The sequence below is a fragment of the Mustela nivalis genome, assembly GCF_964662115.1.
Source record: "Mustela nivalis genome assembly, chromosome: 1".
Lineage (NCBI taxonomy): Eukaryota > Metazoa > Chordata > Mammalia > Carnivora > Mustelidae > Mustela > Mustela nivalis.
In genome coordinates this window covers 109,864,606-109,884,067 of record NC_139020.1, presented here as the reverse complement: position 1 = coordinate 109,884,067, position 19,462 = coordinate 109,864,606, and positions in this window count along the sequence as shown.

Sequence of the window (19,462 nt, the reverse complement as noted above, 5' to 3'; positions counted from 1 at the left end):
CACAGGAAATAGGTTTCATGTCTATCCCCTGGGCATGCTAGAGTTCTGACATCAGGGAGAAAAAGAAAAGACATTGAGGAGGAACAGTTTTTGATGTGAGAGACAATGCAGGAGAGCATAGGACTGAGGGTCAACTGAAAAGTTCTGCAGATACATTAGGTTAGAACACCTGCTTCATGTGCTTTGTAATTCAGGCAAATGAACTCAATATTCATTCAGACAAACCAAATGTAAAACCAGTTCTTGCCACTGAGTGGCCAGGAATAGACCTTAAATTGTAAAGCTGTTTACATAGACAATCCTCGCATATACACATTAACATGCATTCAAAACATGCCCCTGCAGTCTTGAACTCAGACCATTCCAACATGGGTAATGAGAGGGTAGATCTTAAATTTAACAAGGTGCAGGCGAAGATCCAGCTTCAAGGCACATGGAAGAAGCATCAGTACCCCACGAGCAGAATCAGTGGACATGCTAAATGACTGCTTTAGGGATTCGGAAATTAAAGTCATGCTTTGCCAGCGGTCTAATTAGATAGTATGTAGGTCGAATGAATCAAGCCTCAAGTAGCTTAGCAATGTGTCACACTTTAAATCAACTTAATAAGGACTTTGCAGGTGTGTTCAAATGTTACAAAGTAATATTTTGCTTTCCTAAAGGAACTCTTTCCATTTGAAAAAAACCAGCTTCTGCCATCTTTTAATCGTGAAACCACCCATCATCATTAAAATAGAATTTCAGAAACTCAATTCATACCAAAGTGTTGGGTCACACACCGATGATATAATTTAAGGCAATGCAGCCATGAAGCTGCAAGTGAATTACAACATCTTTGTTAAGAGTGAGTGGGAGGAGAGTAAAATCTAGGGCGAACACCCACCACATTTTAAGAACTCTTTTTTTAAACTTCATTCTTGGTACGCAAAATCTTGCCTTGAGATAGTCAGTTATAGCTTAGCTCTCTGACCCTACCGACATGTCTCACCTTGTCCTTTCCCCAGGTTACAGACTTGCTGCTTACCTCCCTCAAGGCTGACGAGCAATGCCCTCCAGTGGCCACTGTGGAAAAAGAGACTGAAAAGAATGCCCCAGTTCTACAAAGGATGGTGAGAATTCGAAAGGAAATTTGGTACTGAGGCACTGGTGCCAGCGTGTTTCAGCTCGAACCAGTTTTCTTTCCTTTCTTTTTTTATTTGTTTATTTTGGCAGTCTATCTTCCTGTATACTCTTTCCAAACACTCTTTCTTTCTTGGTATTATTTTCGATCATATAAATATGTATCTTCTATCCATATGTCTTGATATAGATTATATCCCTTGGAAGAATTTATGGAGTAACAGGCAAGTAACAGCAGACAGCATGAATGCTTTTTAAGCTCACATAGATCTTAGATCAAAGCAGAGGATTATTTGAAGAATTTTTTATTCCTGGAGAATTAAAGCAAAAACAGTATTCACAACATTCTTTTCCTAAAATATGTTGCCTAGTGACCAAACGGAATCAATTGTCAATTGATCTGGTGGGAAACTCAATAGATGGTCTGTTTGACTATCCTTTATGAGGAAGAATAACGATGAGTTTGTGAAGCTCTAACTACCAGGGGCAAGGAGTCTGCGGCAAGAAGAAATTGAGAGGGGGGGTGTCTTTCCAAGGACAGGAAAGAGCTATGTTAGAGAGAGTATAAGAGCAATAGAAAGGTTTGATTTAATTTGTTGAAAATGATGATTATTTCATTTAAAATAAAGGAATAAGATAGAAACTTTATAACCGGAATAAAAAATGCATGTATGATTAAAAGACTTTCTATGTAATAATGTGTTAATCTTCACAACAAATCCTCTGAGGAAACAAGTATTAATATTGTTCCCCTTTTACATTTGAAAAAAAAAATTAAATCAAAGAAAGTTAAGGAATTTGACCAAAGTAAAGGAAAATCCAGGTTCAAAATCCATTGTCTTAAGAAAAAGGATTATAAAAAATAAGAAAATAAAATAAAGAAAGAAAGACAATATAGACATTTGGAAATAATGATGACATTTTTTAAAAAATCAATGTACCCATATATATTAACCAGCTCAGGCTGCCATAACATTATACCACAAACCAGGTGGTTTAATCAACAGAAATTCATATTTTCAGTTCTGGAGGTTGGCAGTCCCAAATCAGGTGCTGGCTGATTACATTTCTGGTGAGAGCTCTCTTGTTGGTTTATCGACTGACACTTTCATGCTGTGTACCCACATGGCGTTTCTTCTGTGAGCATGTAGAAAGAGAGAAAGAGAAAGGGGAGGGGAGGGAGAAACGGTGGGCAGGAGAAAATAGTATCTCTTCCTCTTCATACAAGAACACCAGCTCTCTTGGATTAGGGTCCCACTTTATGGCCTCATTTAGTCTTAATGACCTCCGAAAGACTCCATCACTGAGTACAATCGCATTGGGGATTAAACCTTCAATACATAAACTTTGGGAGACACAATTACCATATTTTATCCTATCTAAATGAGATAAAAAGTTAAAAAAGATATCAAAATTATTCTTTTGGGGGGATATGCGCAAGAATGTTTATTGTAGCATTAGTCATAGTGGTAAAATAAAATAAATCAAAACTGAAAAACAAAGAGAATGCTCTTTAACAGTGCAATGAATGAACAAATGTGGGATGCTTGGGTGGCTCAGTTGGTTAAGCAGCTGCCTTCGGCTCAGGTCATGATCCCAGCGTCCTAGGATCGAGTTCCACATCGGGCTCCTTGCTCTGCAGGGAGCCTGCTTCTCCCTCTGACTCTGCCTGCCACTCTCTCTGCCTGTGCTTGCACTCTTTCTCTCTTTCTCTCTCTCTCTGACAAATAAATAAAATCTTTAAAAAAAAAAAAAGTTTAAAAAAAAAAAAAGAATGAACAAATGTGGTACGTCCATGCTGTGGAATATTATATAGCCATTTAAAAAGGATGAATTTGAGCTAGTTGATGTGAAGGGTTAAAGTTAAACAAACAAGAAGAAGAGATGTACCAATAAGACAGTCATATTTTTGTATAAAACAGTGGCCAATATAATCCTATGTATATTCCAGTGTGCTTTTTAAAAATTGAGATATAATTGAGCATATAGTATTATATTTGTGTCAGATATACAACAAAATTCAACAACTATTGCAAAATGATCATCACAATACGTTTAGTTAACATCCACTCATTAGAGAAAATATGGTTTAATGCAATTTGGACAATATATTTAAATTTTATTCAGCATAAGTGACATAATCCAGAGTAAATGGGGATAAAAGTCCAGCATTCAATGTTAGAGCAGATTAATTTCTAAAAAGAGTAATCAGCCAAGAAAAGAGGACCAGGCCTTAGATCAAATCTTTAAAAACTGGGCTTCTAGAAGCAGGCTTGTGGAATAACCCCTAAGAAGGCCCTAAGAAATTAAATTAATCTAAAACTTAATCTGAGTAGAGTATTTTAGATTTACTTTCCCCAAATTTTAACTCTTCATTTTCATCTCATCATAAATCACTTTCCAGAGAAAGCTGCCCTTCATGTTTCTCCCCAACAGACACTGAACATAATATTCAAGTGATCCCAGGAAACAGAGAGATGTGTGGAAGTAAAGGAGGAATTGAATGAATGTCAACTAAAGGCACATGGGAAAGCCAGTTACCACTGGCACGTGGAGGGAACATGCCAAGGAAATAGAGAACTCTAGTAGAAGGAGCTCATGGGTATGTCTCAGAGAGAAAGGGAGCTGAGGATTATGTCAAGTGCCCATATGTCATTGGTTGAGGTCTGTTTCTGGAACAATAACTATGGCCTTTCCACTCTCCCCTGAGTGTAGGTCCAGTATGCTCCCACAGTCAAGAAAACAAAACAAAACAAAACAAACAAAAACCCACATATAAGCAGTAGTAGCATGTATTCACAGTAAATCTGAGGCAAAAACTTCTCTAAACTATTGTTCATCACCAACTGATATGTCCAATTTATTTCCAAGTCTTGTTGCTTTACGTACTGAAAATCTCTTAAATCTTCCCATGTCTTCACCTCCACACTCCTACCACACTAGATCAACCACCATTTCTAGCCCAGACTGTGGCGTCCATTTCCAACAGGCATCCCTTCCTTCACTGTGCTTTCCTCCAGCTCAGTCCACGGGTGACAGCTTGACTGTATTTACACAATTAGTCTTGCTTAAAACACTGTGGTGTTTTTTCAGTAGCATCTGAATATAAAGTCTGAACTTGTTAGCATATTTTGGACTTCTTAACAAGAGCCACAAGATGTGTTTCAAGTGCCTACTCCCCACAGACATACCTACATACTCACTCCATTTCACACTATCGCCCCTGAGTGTTAATCATGTTGGACAAACCTGTTCTTGGCCTAGGAAGTGGATCTCTGTAATCCTTTTCAAGCTTCTCATCCGTCGAAGAAAGCCAACAGTGATAGAGAACACAAGTATATTATTTCCCTACATTAGCTTATCTTGAAGTGATATAAATAACCTCAGTATCTCAATCCCTTTGTAGAGTATCATTATTTCTTATGATGGTAAGAAACTATTCTACAATTTCTCTGTTGCTTTTTATACCAGCCCAAAGATCACTTTACAATCCATTTCTTCTTTTAGGTCTGAGGGAAGTTTTTGCAGAATCTTTTCAGGTAAGCTTATGCTGTGGAGGGTAGAGGGGGGTATTACATTTTGAGTGGTTTGGAAAAATATTTAAAATTAATTTATAGAAAAAAAGTATTGGTTGGAATTGAGAAGGTAGTCGATGAGTCACTTCTCAAACTCAACATACCAGCCTCTGATTCTCTTTCCCATTTAGACACTAGACCAGCAATGCCTCCTATAAAATTGCTTGCGGGGGGCATTATTTATGGATGAAGCACAGCACAGTCATGTTGTTACAAAAAGATTTTCTTCTAGCAGGAGAAAATTTCTGAGATTGAGGCTTTTGGTTTGGAGAATCCCCAAAAGGTAAAAATTGACCCACATATGCCAACCAAAAAGGACATTATTTAAATGCTAAGACCCATAGCGAACTTCCTAATAATAAGATAGGGATTAGAAGCAGAAGAATACCCTGTACAAATTCTGAATAGATGCATACTGTGCATGATCTAGTCCCTGGTTATTTTTGAAAATTCATCTCTCACTATGCCCATTTCTCCCAACCTTCTTATTTTTTTTTCCTTCTCTCTTTTTTAATGTTTCAGGCATATTGATATACTACTAATTCTCTAGAACTTTTCACTGGCTCCTCCTCTTCTACCTAGAAGGATTGTCATTTCCTCCTTCCCTCAGGATTGCTTACTCATTCTCTAAGTTTTACTTTAGATATTATCATTTTTAGGGAGGCTTCCTGAATTTTCCAAATCTGGGCTTTGCCTCCTTTGTCCTCTCCTGCCTCCTTGAATAATCTTTAATTTTATTAAAAAATATGTATATATTATACATTAGATAATGTATATGTGTTATATTATACATTGTATATGTGTGTGTGAGTATATATGTGTGTGTGTGTATGTGTGTGTATGTGTGTATATATATATATATATCACTGTTAGAATTGCCTGCTTGCTTACCTATTTCAACCACCAGGTGGAAAAATTACTGACAGCTAGGATTTCCTTTGCTTTTCATTTAAATCCTAAGTGCCTAACAAAATGCCTGGTACAGAAGATGTTATAATATGAACAATAAAGTTATAAATAAACAAAGATGCTATATTATATAAGCAAAGTAGAGCTGACATGGCTAATTTCCTTCACCTTCATCACCTTTCTTATCTTCCCTAATTTTATACCAGGTAACAGATTTGGTTTTATAGCCTGTCCTCAAACAACAGTTTAAGTCAATCTACATGATCTGGTTCTCAGGTTAAATGATTAGGCAGACTCATCCATACATCTCGCCCTCTCTCACTCTGATCCAGATTCGATAAGGATTTCACTATGGCGTCAAGGAAGAAAGATATGGGTAAGTACAATGGCAGGAAGGTAGTGACGTGATCTGAAGTTCAGTGGAAAATTCCATGGGCCCACGGACAGGAAGTTTCCATCCTCCATTCCTCCCACTCTGCCAATTTCATTGACTCAATGACCAAACCCTGTGAACTATATTCCAGAAATGTCACCAGGATCTGAGCTCTTTCCACATTTACTGCTACTGCCCTAGTTGAAGTTCTTTTCTTATCATCTTTCACCTACAAGTCTTTGGTCACAGAGTCCCTTTGTCATACAATCCCTTAATCCTCCCTGTTGTCCCCTCCCCCTCATTTCCCATACTGCCACCAGATTTATCAATTAGAAACAAGTATCATCATTTCATTTCAAAATTTGTCTTAGATCGTCTATGCTTACTGAAAAAAAGAGCTATATAAAGCATTTCACAATTTGCCTCAGGAATAAATAAATATTAATTAATTAATAACATTTATTGTTTCAAATTATTTCTGCTCCTCAGGCATCCATAATTCTTAGAATTTTAAGGCAGGGGATCATGACAATTAATTTTTGAAACTGTTTTTTTCTTTTTTGTCCCTATACTGTATTTTGCTGTAACACCAAGCGCCAGTGTATTTTTCTAGGGGTATGAAGTTGCAAAGAATTGAAATTCAATTTCTGAGTTAATTTTTATTTAGAGGTGCCTAGTAGGTCCACAGGATTGTGAAAAAAAAGTTGCTGAACTATTAGGTAGTCTGACATTTCATAAATCCACCACCAGGGGGAGCTAGATAAAACTTTTTTCCTCTTTTCCCCACTCAAAACCTGCATGAGAAATATTAAGTGATTTTTCTGTTTTGAATCCTTTACTTTGGCTGTTTCTTGGTAATTCCAGTAGATTCATCTCAGTAAAGGTGGTAACCTGCCATATTTGGGGGATTTATTCAATTTTCTCGGTTTTCCCCAAGTCCTCCAACAACTCTGGAATGTTAAAATTTGAAACTGTGTATGTCAGAAATTCAAACGAAGGCTTTCTTCCCTGTTGTGTTAAAACAAACAGACAAAAAAACAAACACTCAAGGACTGATAACTACTTTGTCCAAGATTTTAGCCTAAATTTTCTCTACTGGAAACTAAGGCCAGCCCAGTCCATTAACTACCCATGCAAATTTGTGGTTTTGAGTGGGAAAAAGCTAGCATGGTTTTCTAGTCCATGCTAGTGTCCAGAACCAGAAGAAACAAAGGGGAAGTCTAACTCCAAGTCCTGGGAGAATTCTGGGATATAAAGTTCATAATGCCTCATATAATTTCGATGTAAGAAAGCTGAAGTAAGTCATATGCAGGCTTTAAGTAGCAGATGCTGGAGGGTAAGTGGAATAGATAGGACACTGTATAAAGAGGAACCTGGAAGATCAGAAAATTTGCCACTAGGTTACTTAACCCACAGACTATAAGCCTGATTAGCTAAAAAAATATAGGGTCAGGTAGACATTAGTCTCACACCCATGAATACCAAAAATGTAAGTGATCTTAGAAATCTGGTAATGCAGTGCTTTCACAATAGGTTATGAGATAATAACCTCACAGTGTTTGCTAAAGAGGTAAAGGTAGTGGAGAGAGGATTGAGTGACTGGGGCTCTAGCACTTTGTCCAGCTCAATCTAAGGCGATTTTATTTATTTAATTTAGTATGTTTCCATTAAAGATTTCCCTTTGGGGGAAAAGCATTAGATATATAAATATAAATATAAATATATATATTTTTACAATACTGTAGAGATTTTTTAAAATATCTTATTTATTTATTTGAGAGAGAGAGTGCACACGTGTGCAAATGCGGGTCGGGAAAGAGGGAGAAGCAGATTCCCCGCCTTCTCAGGGCTAGATCTCAGGACCCTGGAATCACGACCTAAGCAGAAGGCAGACGCTTAACAGACTGAGCCACCCAGGTGTCCCAGTACTTGAGAGTTTTAAAAAGATTTCACATTTACATCGTATTTAAAACCCATAACTCTTTGTTGGAATGCATCCTAATTTACCTCCTTTTTTCAAGTTTTTTAGACGTATGAGTGGCAAATACCAATTATACATACTAAAGATGTACATTATGTTTTGATATGTGCTTATAATGTGAAATGATCACCATAATCAGACCAATGAATGTATCTGTCACCTCACATAGTTACTCTTTGCATGTGTGTGTTGTGAAAACACTTGGGATTTTTTACTCTTTTGACAAATTTCAAGTGTAAGGTACACTGTTATTAATTATAATCATCATACTATATATCAGACCTCTATACTTTATTTATTTTATAACCAAACGTTTGTACCTTTGACCAACATTTTTTTTAAGATTTTTTTAAAATTTATTTGACAGAGGGAGAGAGATCACAAGTAGGCAGAACAGCAGGCAGAGAGAGACAGGGAAGCAGGCACCCTGACGCTCAGAGAGCCCAGTGTGGGGCTTGATCCCAGGACCCTGAGACCACGAGCTGAGCCAAAAGCAGACGCTTAACACATTGAGCCACACAGGTACCTCGTACAACATTTCATATGAATTTTTTTTTATGTGTCTGTTGGCCATTTGCATATATTCTTTGGAAAAAATCTGTATTTGGATTATTTGCTCATTTTTTAATTGGGTTATTGGGTTTTTTTTGTTTGTTTATTTTTTATTTTTTGTTACTGAATTGTCTGAGTTCCTTACATAATTTGGATATTTGCCCCCTTTCAGATATACAGTTTGGAAATATTTTTATTCCATAGCTTATCTTTTCACTCAGTGACTGTTTCTTTTGCTGTGCAGAAACTTTTTAGTTTGATATAGGTTCACTTGTTTATCCTTTTGTTGCATGTGCTTTTGGTATCAGAAACAAAAAAAAAGTATTGCCAAGACCAATATCAAGGACAATTTTCCCAGGAGTTTTATGATTTCGGGTCTTACTCTTAAGTCTTTAACCCATTTAGAATCAATTTTATGTGTGATGTAAAATAAGGGTCCAATTTCATTCTTCAGCATTTGGATTTTTCACAAAAAAGAGACTAACTTTCCCTCATTGCATATTCTTGGCTCCCTTGTCAAATATTAGTTGATTATGTATGCATGGATTTATTTGTAGGTTATTATATACCATTGGTCTACAGGTCTGTTCTTTTACACCAGTATCATACCGTTTTGATCAATATAACTACGTAACTTGAAATCAGGAAGTTTGATGTCTGTTAGTTTTACTCTTCCTGCTCAAGACTGACTTTTCTGTTAGAAATCTTGGTGGTCCCATATGATTTTCAGGATTTTTTAAAATTTGTTTCTGTGAAAACTGGCATTGGAATTTTGATAGCGATTGCATAAAATCTGTAAAGTGCTTTGGGTTGTACAGACATTTTCACAATATTAACTTTTCCAGACTATGCTCCAGGATTTTTTTTCCATTTATTTGTGTTATCTTCCATTTTTTTCCATCAGTGTGTCATAGGTTTAGTGTACAGATCTTTCACCTACTTGGTTAAATGTATTCCTGAGTATTTTACTCTTTTTGATGCTATTGTAAATAGGATTATTTTATTTAAATTTTTTTAGATAGTTTATTGTTAGTGTATAGAAAAGCATCTGGTTTTTGCATGTTGATTTTATATCCTGCAATTTTTATGAATTTATTTATTAATATCAACAGTTTATTGATAGATTCTTTAGGGTTTTCTATCTACAAGATCATGTCATTGACAAACAGAAGCAATTGCACATCTTTCTGTTTTGGCAGCCTTTTATTTTCTTTTCTTGGCTCATTGCTCTGGTTAGGACTTCCAGTACCATGCTGCATAAAAGTGATCAGAGTGGATAACTTTTGTCTTCTTTTTGACCTTAAAGAAAAATATTTTAGCTTTTCACAAATGAATATATTGTTAGCTTTGGGCTTGTTATGGATAGCCTTTATTATGTTTGAATACATCTCTTCTATACCTAATTTGTTGGGAGTGTTTCCTATAAAAGCATATTGAGTTTACTTCCAATGTTCCTGTTGAAATGATCATAGGACTTTTAAACTTCCTTTTTAATACATGTGTGTCACATTTACTGATTAACCCCCATTACTCATTATCGGTCTGTTCAGATTTTATATTTTTTCATGACTCAGTCCTGGTAGGTTGTATGTTTCTAGGAATTTTTCTTATTTCTTCTAAGTCACCAATTTGTTGATTAGAATTATTTACAGTAGTCTCTTATGATTCTTTGTATTTCCGTAATATCAACTACAGTGCCTCTTATTTATTTGATTCTTGTCTCATTTTTTTCTTGGTTAGTTTAGTGAAAGGTTTATCTCCTTTGTTTATCTTTTCAAGAAACCGATTCCTAATTTCCTCAATCTTTTCTCGTTTTCCATCTTTATTTCATTTATTTTGAATCTGCTCTGTGCTATTGTTTTCTGCTACTAATTTTAGGCTTGGCTTGTTCCTCCTTCTCTACTTTTATTAGATGGAGTTTAGATTGTTTGTTTGAGCTTTTTCTTTTCTTTTTTTTTTTTTTTACAGGTGTTGCAGCTTTCTTGTTTGTTTGTTTGTTTGTTTGTTTGTTTTTTAATTTTTTATTTTTTATAAACATATATTTTTATCCCCAGGGGTACAGGTCTGTGAATCACCAGGTTTACACACTTCACAGCACTCACCAAAGCACATACCCTCCCCAATGTCCATAATCCCACCCCCTTCTCCCAAACCCCCTCCCCCCAGCAACCCTCACAAAAATAGACTCAAAATGGATGAAGGACCTCAATGTGCGAAAGGAATCCATCAAAATCCTTGAGGAGAACACAGGCAGCAACCTCTTCGACCTCTGCCGCAGCAACATCTTCCTAGGAACAATGCCAAAGGCAAGGGAAGCAAGGGCAAAAATGAACTATTGGGATTTCATCAAGATCAAAAGCTTTTGCACAGCAAAGGAAACAGTTAACAAAATCAAAAGACAACTGACAGAATGGGAGAAGATATTTGCAAACGACATATCAGATAAAGGACTAGTGTCCAGAATCTATAAAGAACTTAGCAAACTCAACACCCAAAGAACAAATAATCCAATCAAGAAATGGGCAGAGGACATGAACAGACACTTCTGCAAAGAAGACATCCAGATGGCCAACAGACACATGAAAAAGTGCTCCATATCACTCGGCATCAGAGAAATACAAATCAAAACCGCAATGAGCTTTTTCTTTTTCTTAAAGTAGGAGTTTATTTTTTTTAAGGTTTTTTTTATTTATTTGACACAGACATAGAAAGTACAAGTAAGCAGAGCAGCAGGCAGAGGGAGAGAGATAAGCAGGCTCTCTGCTGATCAGGGACCCCAATGCCAGGCTCGATCCCAGAACCCTGGGATCATGACCTGAGTCGAAGGCAGCCGCCCAACCGCCTGAGCCACCAAGGTGTCCCAATATAGGAGTTTATTGCTATAAAGTTCCCTCTTACCACTGCTATTACTGAATGTCATAGTTTTGGTATGTTGTGTTTCCACTTTCATTTGTTTCAAGCTTTTGATTTCTCTTATTTGATTTCTTCTTTGACTTCTTGGTTGTTCAGGAGTTGTGTGGTAATTTCCACATATTTGTTCAATTTTCAGTTTTCTTTCCATTGTTGATTTCTAGGTTCCTAACACTGTGATCAGAAAAGATGCTTATATGACTTCAATCTTCTTTAATATATCCAAACTTGTTTTGTGGCCTAACATGATCAATCCTGGAGAATGTTCTGAGTACACTTGAGAAGAACATATAGTCTACTGCTGTTGAATGGAATGTCCTGTATATGTTGCTTAGGTCCATTTGGTCTAGAGCGCAAGTCTAAAATGTCAAATCTAGTATTTCCTTATTCATTTTCTATATGGATGATAAATCTATTGTTGAAATTTTGGTATTGAACTCCCCTACTATTATTGTACTGCTATCTATTTCTCTCTTCAGTTCTATTAATATTTGATTTATATATTTAGGTGCTCTGATGTTCAGTGCATATATAATTGTTATATTCTTTTAATGAATTGATCTCTTTATAATTACATAATTACCTTCTTCATATTATCTTCTTTGTCCCTCATTACAATTTTTGAAACAAGTCTTGTCTGGGATAGTTATATCCATTCCTGGTCTCTTTTGGTTAGGATTTGCCTGAAACATCTTTTTGCTTGCTTGCTTGCTTGCTTTCTTTCTTTCTTTCTTTCTTTCTTTCTTTGTTTCTTTGTTTCTTTTTTATAAATTAACATATAATGTATTATTTGCATCAGGGGTAGAGATCTGTGAATCCTGTATAATCCTGTAATCCTGTGTAATCCTGTAATCATCAGTATTACACATTTCATAGCACTTACCCTCCCCAGTGTCCATAACACAGCCGCCCTCCCTACCCCCCAACCCCCAGCAACCCTCAGTTTGTTTCCTGAGATGAAAGGTCTCTTATGGTTTTTCTCCCTCCCAATCCCATCATGTTTCATTTCATTTCCCCCCAGCCCCCATGACCCCCTGCCATGCCTCTCAAATTCCTCATGTGAGAGAGATCATATGATAATTGTCTTTCTCTGATCAACTGATTTCACTTAGCATGATACCCTCTAGCTCCATCCACGTCATTGCAAATGGCATGATTTGGGTTTTTTTAATGGCTGCATAGTATTCCACTGTGTGTGTGTGTGTGTGTGTGTGTGTGTGCGTGTGTGTGTGTGTGTGTATCACCTCTTCTTGATCCATTCATCTATTGATGGACATCTAGGTTCTTTCCATAGTTTGGCTATTGTGGACATTGCTGCTATAAACATTTGGGTGTATGTGCCCCTTTGGATCACTACGTTTGTATCTTTAGGATAAGTATTTAGCAGTGCAATTGCTGGGTCCTAGGATAGCTCTATTTTCAACTTTTTGAGGAGCATCCATGCACCAGTTTGCATTCCAGCCAAGAGCGTAGGAGTATTCCCCCTTTCTCTGCATCCTCACCAATATCTGTCCTTTGCTGACTTGTTAATTTTAGCCATTCTGACTGGTGTGAAGTAGTATCTCACGGTGGTTTTGATTTGTATTTCCTTGATGCCGAATGATGTTAAGCACTTTTTCATGTGTCTGTTGGCCATTTGGATGTCCTCTTTGCAGAAACGTCTCTTTATGTCTTCTGCTCATTTCTTTTTTTTTTTTTAATTTTTTATTTTTTATAAACATATATTTTTATCCCCAGGGGTACAGGTCTGTGAATCACCAGGTTTACACACTTCACAGCACTCACCAAAGCACATACCCTCCCCAATGTCCATAATCCCACCCCCTTCTCCCAAACCCCCTCCCCCCAGCAACCCTCAGTTTGTTTTGTGAGATTAAGAGTCACTTATGGTTTGTCTCCCTCCCAATCCCATCTTGTTTCATTGATTCTTCTCCTACCCACTTAAGCCTCCATGTTGCATCACCACTTCCTCATATCAGGGAGATCATATGATAGTTGTCTTTCTCTGCTTGACTTATTTCGCTAAGCATGATATGCTCTAGTTCCATCCATGTTGTCGCAAATGGCAAGATTTCATTTCTTTTGATGGCTGCATAGTATTCCATTGTGTATATATACCACATCTTCTTGATCCATTCATCTGTTGATGGACATCTAGGTTCTTTCCATAGTTTGGCTATTGTGGACATTGCTGCTATAAACATTCGGGTGCATGTGCCCCTTTGGATCACTACATTTGTATCTTTAGGGTAAATACCCAGTAGTGCTATTGCTGGGTCATAGGGCAGTTCTATTTTCAACATTTTGAGGAACCTCCATGCTGTTTTCCAGAGTGGCTGCACCAGCTTGCATTCCCACCAACAGTGTAGGAGGGTTCCCCTTTCTCCACATCCTCGCCAGCATCTGTCATTTCCTGACTTGTTGATTTTAGCCATTCTGACTGGTGTGAAATGATATCGCATTGTGGTTTTGATTTGTATTTCCCTGATGCCGAGTGATATGGAGCACTTTTTCATGTGTCTGTTGGCCATTTGGATGTCTTCTTTGCAGAAGTGTCTGTTCATGTCCTCTGCCCATTTCTTGATTGGATTATTTGTTCTTTGGGTGTTGAGTTTGCTAAGTTCTTTATAGATTCTGGACACTAGTCCTTTATCTGATATGTCGTTTGCAAATATCTTCTCCCATTCTGTCAGTTGTCTTTTGATTTTGTTAACTGTTTCCTTTGCTGTGCAAAAGCTTTTGATCTTGATGAAATCCCAATAGTTCATTTTTGCCCTTGCTTCCCTTGCCTTTGGCATTGTTCCTAGGAAGATGTTGCTGCGGCAGAGGTCGAAGAGGTTGCTGCCTGTGTTCTCCTCAAGGATTTTGATGGATTCCTTTCGCACATTGAGGTCCTTCATCCATTTTGAGTCTATTTTTGTGTGTGGTGTAAGGAAATGGTCCAATTTCATTTTTCTGCATGTGGCTGTCCAATTTTCCCAGCACCATTTATTGAAGAGGCTGTCTTTTTTCCATTGGACATTCTTTCCTGCTTTGTCGAAGATGAGTTGACCATAGATTTGAGGGTCTATTTCTGGGCTCTCTATTCTGTTCCATTGATCTATGTGTCTGTTTTAGTGCCAGTACCATGCTGTCTTGATGGTGACAGCTTTGTAATAGAGCTTGAAGTCCGGAATTGTGATGCCACCAACGTTGGCTTTCTTTTTCAATATCCCTTTGGCTATTCGAGGTCTTTTCTGGTTCCATATAAATTTTAGCATTATTTGTTCCATTTCTTTGAAAAAGATGGATGGTACTTTGATAGGAATTGCATTAAATGTGTAGATTGCTTTAGGTAGCATAGACATTTTCACAATATTTATTCTTCCAATCCAGGAGCATGGAACATTTTTCCATTTCTTTGTGTCTTCCTCAATTTCTTTCATGAGTACTTTATAGTTTTCTGAGTATAGATTCTGTGTCTCTTTGGTTAGGTTTATTCCTAGGTATCTTATGGTTTTGGATGCAATTGTAAATGGGATTGACTCCTTAATTTCTCTTTCTTCTGTCTTGCTGTTGTTGTAGAGAAATGCAACTGATTTCTGTGCATTGATTTTATATCCTGACACTTTACTGAATTCCTGTATAAGTTCTAGCAGTTTTGGAGTGGAGTCTTTTGGGTTTTCCACATATAGTATCATATCATCTGCGAAGAGTGATAATTTGACTTCTTCTTTGCTGATTTGGATGCCTTTAATTTCCTTTTGTTGTCTGATTGCTGAGGCTAGGACCTCTAGTACTATGTTGAATAGCAGTGGTGATAATGGACATCCCTGCCGTGTTCCTGACCTTAGTGGAAAAGCTTTCAGTTTTTCTCCATTGAGAATGATATTTGCGGTGGGTTTTTCATAGATGGCTTTGATGATATTGAGGTATGTGCCCTCTATCCCTACACTTTGAAGAGTTTTGATCAGGAAGGGATGCTGTACTTTGTCAAATGCTTTTTCAGCATCTATTGAGAGTATCATATGGTTCTTGTTCTTTCTTTTATTGATGTGTTGTATCACATTGACTGATTTGCGGATGTTGAACCAACCTTGCAGCCCTGGAATAAATCCCACTTGGTCGTGGTGAATAATCTTTTTAATGTACTGTTGAATCCTATTGGCTAGTATTTTGTTGAGTATTTTCGCATCTGTGTTCATCAAGGATATCGGTCTATAGCTCTCTTTTTTGGTGGGATCCTTGTCTGGTTTTGGGATCAAGGTGATGCTGGCCTCATAAAATGAGTTTGGAAGTTTTCCTTCCATTTCTATTTTTTGGAACAGTTTCAGGAGAATAGGAATTAGTTCTTCTTTAAATGTTTGGTAGAATTCCCCCGGGAAGCCGTCTGGCCCTGGGCTTTTGTTTGTTTGGAGATTTTTAATGACTGTTTCAATCTCCTTACTGGTTATGGGTCTGTTCAGGCTTTCTATTTCTTCCTGGTTCAGTTGTGGTAATTTATATGTTTCTAGGAATGCATCCATTTCTTCCAGATTGTCAAATTTATTGCCGTAGAGTTGCTCATAGTATGTTCTTATAATAGTTTTTATTTCTTTGGTGTTAGTTGTGATCTCTCCTCTTTCATTCATGATTTTATTTATTTGGGTCCTTTCTCTTTTCTTTTTGATAAGTCGGGCCAGAGGTTTATCAATTTTATTAATTCTTTCAAAGAACCAGCTCCTAGTTTTGTTGATTTGTTCTATTGTTTTTTTGGTTTCTATTTCATTGATTTCTGCTCTGATCTTTATGATTTCTCTTCTCCTGCTGGGCTTAGGGTTTCTTTCTTGTTCTTTCTCTAGCTCCTTTAGGTGTAGGGTTAGGTTGTGTACCTGAGATCTTTCTTGTTTCTTGAGAAAGGCTTGTACCGCTATATATTTTCCTCTCAGGACTGCCTTTGTTGTGTCCCACAGATTTTGAACCGTTGTATTTTCATTATCATTTGTTTCCATGATTTTTTTCAATTCTTCTTTAATTTCCCAGTTGACCCATTCATTCTTTAGAAGGATACTGTTTAGTCTCCATGTATTTGGGTTCTTTCCAAACTTCCTTTTGTGGTTGAGTTCTAGCTTTAGAGCATTGTGGTCTGAAAATATGCAGGGAATGATCCCAATCTTTTGATACTGGTTGAGTCCTGATTTAGGACCGAGGATGTGATCTATTCTGGAGAATGTTCCATGTGCACTAGAGAAGAATGTGTATTCTGTTGCTTTGGGATGAAATATTCTGAATATATCTGTGATGTCCATCTGGTCCAGTGTGTCGTTTAAGGCCTTTATTTCCTTGCTGATCTTTTGCTTGGATGACCTGTCCATTTCAGTGAGGGGAGTGTTAAAGTCCCCTACTATTATTGTATTATTGTTGATGTGTTTCTTTGATTTTGTTATTAATTGGTTTATATAGTTGGCTGCTCCCACGTTGGGGGCATAGATATTTAAAATTGTTAAATCTTCTTGTTGGACAGACCCTTTGAGTATGATATAGTGTCCTTCCTCATCTCTTATTATAGTCTTTGGCTTAAAATCTAATTGATCTGATATAAGGATTGCCACTCCTGCTTTCTTCTGATGTCCATTAGCATGGTAAATTCTTTTCCACCCCCTCACTTTAAATCTGGAGGTGTCTTCGGGCTTAAAATGAGTTTCTTGGAGGCAACATATAGATGGGTTTTGTTTTTTTATCCATTCTGATACCCTGTGTCTTTTGACAGGGGCATTTAGCCCATTCACATTCAGGGTAACTATTGAGAGATATGAATTTAGTGCCATTGTATTGCCTGTAAGGTGACTGTTACTGTATATGGTCTCTGTTCCTTTCTGATCTACCACTTGTAGGCTCTCTCTTTGCTTAGAGGACCCCTTTCAATATTTCCTGTAGAGCTGGTTTGGTATTTGCAAATTCTTTCAGTTGTTGTTTGTCCTGGAAGCTTTTAATCTCTCCTTCTATTTTCAATGATAGCCTAGCTGGATATAGTATTCTGGGCTGCATGTTTTTCTCGTTTAGTGCTCTAAAAATATCATGCCAGCTCTTTCTGGCCTGCCAGGTTTCTGTGGATAAGTCAGCTGCCAATCTAATATTTTTACCATTGTATGTTACAGACTTCTTTTCCCGGGCTGCTTTCAGGATTTTCTCTTTGTCACTGAGACTTGTAAATTTTACTATTAGGTGATAGGATGTGGGCCTATTCTTATTGATTTTGAGGGGTGTTCTCTGAACCTCCTGAATTTTGATGCTCGTTCTCTTTGCCATATTGGGGAAATTCTCCCCAATAATTCTCTCCAGTATACCTTCTGCTCCCCTCTCTCTTTCTTCTTTTTCTGCAATCCCAATTATTCTAATGTTGTTTCGTCTTATGGTGTCACTTATCTCTCGAATTCTCCCCTCATGGTCCAGTAGCTGTTTGTCCCTCTTTTGCTCAGCTTCTTTATTCTCTGTTATTTGGTCTTCTATATCACTAATTCTTTCTTCTGCCTCATTTATCCTAGCAGTTAGAGCCTCCATTTTTGATTGCACCTCATTAATAGCTTTTTTTATTTCAACTTGGTTAGATTTTAGTTCTTTTATTTCTCCAGAAAGGGCTTTTATATCTCTCGAGAGGGTTTCTCTAATATCTTCCATGCCTTTTTCGAGCCCGGCTAGAACCTTGAGAATTGTCATTCTGAACTCTAGATCTGACATATTACCGATGTCTGTATTGATTAGGTCCCTAGCCTTCGGTACTGCCTCTTGTTCTTTTTTTTGTGTTGAATTTTTACGTCTTGTCATTTTGGCCAGATAAGAGTAAATGAAGGGGCAAGTAAAATACTAAAAGGGTGGCAACAACCCCAGGAAAATATGCTTTAACCAAGTTAGAAGAGATCCAAAATCGTGAGTGGGGAGAAAGGGGATAAAAAGAGGTTCAAAAAGAAAGAAAGAAAAAAAAAGAAAAAAGAAAAGAAAAAAAAAAGAAAAGAAAAAAAATTTTTTAAAAAAAGAAAACACCTGAGAAAAATGTAAAAAAGAAAATATATATATATTAGATAAACTAGTAAATAATCGTTAAAAAAGAAAAAGGTAACAGTTAAAAAAAAAATTTTTACCCGAAGGCGAGAAGAAAAAAAGAAAAAAAAATGAAAAAGAAAACATTAAATTAACTGCAAGACTAAAAAAAATCACAGGAAAAAAGCCATGAGTTCCGTGCTTGGCTTTCTCTTCCTCTGGAATTCTGCTGCTCTCCTTGGTATTGAAACCGCACTCCTTGGTAGGTGAACTTGGTCTCGGCTGGATTTCTTGTTGATCTTCTGGGGGAGGGGCCTGTTGTAGTGATTCTCAAGTGTCTTTGCCCCAGGCGTAATTACACCGCCCTTACCCAGGGCCGGGGTGATTAATCCGCTTGGGTTTGCTTTCAGGAGCTTTTGTTCCCTGAGCGCTTTCCGTAGAGTTCTGGAGGACGGGAACACAAATGGCGGCCTCCTGGTCTCCGGCCCGGAGGAGCCGAGAGCCCAGGGCCCCACTCCTCAGTGCGCCCTCAGAGAACAGCGCCCAGTTACTCCCGTCTGCCTGACCTCCGGCCGTGCTCCGAGATCACCGAGCCTGCGACCGGTTCAAGGTAACACCGAGCTGTGAGCTTACTGTCGGCTCTGTCTCTGCAGCCGGCTTTCCCGTTCCAATACCCGCAAGCTCAGACACCCCCGATCCTTCTGTGACCCTGCGGGACCTGAGGCCACGCTGACCCCGCGTGGGCTTCGCCCCGGTTTAGCCTCTGGTGCGATGTCCCTCAGCGGAACAAACTTTTAAAAGTCCTGATTTTGTGCGCGGTTGCTCTGCTGCTTGCCGGGAGCCGGCCCTTCCCCCCGGGGTCTATCTTCCCATCGCTTTGGATTCACTTCTCCGCCGGTCCTACCTTTCAGAAAGTGGTTGTTTTTCTGTTTCCAGAATTGCTGTTCTTCTTCTCTTCGATCTGCCGATGGATTTTCAGGTGTTTGCAATCTTTAGATAAGCTATCTAGCTGATCTCCGGCTAGCTGAAGCAGTCTCAGCTTGCTAC